Genomic DNA, 1593 nt, shown 5'->3' with positions numbered 1-1593 from the left:
AATAAAGTGTCTGTCTTTCTGGGTATGTCTGAAACCACACTCTTAGAGAGAAGATAGAGAAGCAGAAATAGAGAGATGTTAGTTAGAAATAAGTTGTCTATCTAGATATGTCTGAAGCGCACTCTTGGATAGAGGATAGATAGAGAGATGGAAATAAAGAGAGTGATAGTAGATGGAAATAAAGTGCGTGTCTCTCTGGGAATGTCTGAAGCCACACTTTTGGGTAGCGGACAGATAGGAATAGAAAGATAGTAGACAGAAATAAATAAGTGCGTGTCTGTGTCTGGGTATGTCTGAAGCCGCACTCCTTTCATTTCATTTCATGTTGCGCAGTTGTGCAGCACATGTCGGGTTAAAAGCCAGTTGCCGTGCGCATGGCTGGGGGTGGCGGAGCGACGGCCGGGAACAGCTGGCCAGGAAAGAGTGTTTGCTGGGAGCTAAGTGGAACCAGATGTTGGGTGGAATCCTTTGGCAAGGCTGCCGGCTGCTTGGCGGGGGTCCAGGAATTCAGCACGGGGGGTGCTTGCTTGCTGCAAGAGCGGGGAAGGAGCCAGAAGCGCACTTCTTGTTCCCAGGGAGTCCGAGAGGCCGCTTTGCGCGCCCAGCCAGAACTTGGGGGGATTGTTTCGAAAGCACCCACGCCACCGGAAGATTTGGCCAGAGGGGTGCCTGCGGGTGCCAAGCGCCTGGCATCGCGGCGGTGAGTGACGTGGGCCGGCGCGGTCCTTGTTGGTTTGGGGAATGCACGCCAATGAAGGGCAGGAGAAAGCTAAGGCCTAAGCCACGGTGGAGCAAGGGAAGCACCGCAGGCTTCCCAACATGTGCGATGGCGCGGTCACATAGAAACATATATAAGACGCTTCTCTTAATCGTATCGTCATTTCGTTCTATTTTAGCATGCTGCTTTTGCCATTGTTCTTGCATTTCGGGTGGGATGGGAGACGGCAGATGCCCACCTCCGATGGGTCAAGTTTAGCCTGGAGAAGAGAAAGGTCATAGTTATTTAATTCCATTTTAACGTACCACTTTTCTCTGGTTTCGATTGCACTGTTCTTTTAATGCTCAGAGTCCCAAGTTCTGGAGAAAGAGTGGGATTGGGATACCTATAAAGATGATGATGATGATGATGATGTTCTTTGTGACTTCCAAGTGAAACTTTTCAAGCCGGGAATAATTTAGGGACCTCGGCTTTTTCCGGACACTTGGAATGCTCTGAGTTTTTTGTTCTGTTTTTCTTTCTTTGCAAAGGCTTGCATTCTCTCTCTGTCTCTCTGGTTGCTTTTTAGAAAATGTGCATTGAGGCCTCTCTTGCTTCAGTCGATGAAATCCCATGTTTCTTGGAAACCTTTGGGAAGAAGCCTAGGAGGCTCCAAGAAACAAACATGCTTCGCAAACTGTATTAACATGCTTTGCAAGCTGCATTGACATGCTTTGCAAACCTCATTGACATGCTTTGCAAACCGCATTGACATGCTTTGCAAACTGCATTGACACGCTTTGCAAACTGCTTTAACATGCTTTGCAAACCGCATTGACATGCTTTGCAAACTGCATTGACACGCTTTGCAAACTGCTTTAACATGCTTTGCAAAC

At 48.0% G+C, this 1593-nt stretch overlaps 1 protein-coding gene across 3 annotated transcripts in view; it reads left to right on the top strand.

The window, feature by feature from the left end:
* Positions 1-211: 211 nt before the first annotated feature.
* EFEMP2 (EGF containing fibulin extracellular matrix protein 2) overlaps positions 212-1593 on the top strand; it is an 11516-nt gene continuing 10134 nt past the window's right edge. For 2 of the 3 annotated variants that reach the window (XM_042441079.1, XM_042441074.1), the window contains exon 1: positions 212-700. The gene's annotated coding sequence lies outside the window, so the exon portion shown is untranslated. Of the gene's footprint in view, positions 701-896; positions 993-1593 lie in introns of all 3 variants that reach the window. The other variant, XM_042441077.1, reaches the window with a different exon arrangement.

The sequence above is a fragment of the Sceloporus undulatus genome, chromosome 9, assembly GCF_019175285.1.
Source record: "Sceloporus undulatus isolate JIND9_A2432 ecotype Alabama chromosome 9, SceUnd_v1.1, whole genome shotgun sequence".
NCBI lineage: Eukaryota > Metazoa > Chordata > Lepidosauria > Squamata > Phrynosomatidae > Sceloporus > Sceloporus undulatus.
This window is presented reverse-complemented; position numbering and strand designations above follow the sequence as displayed.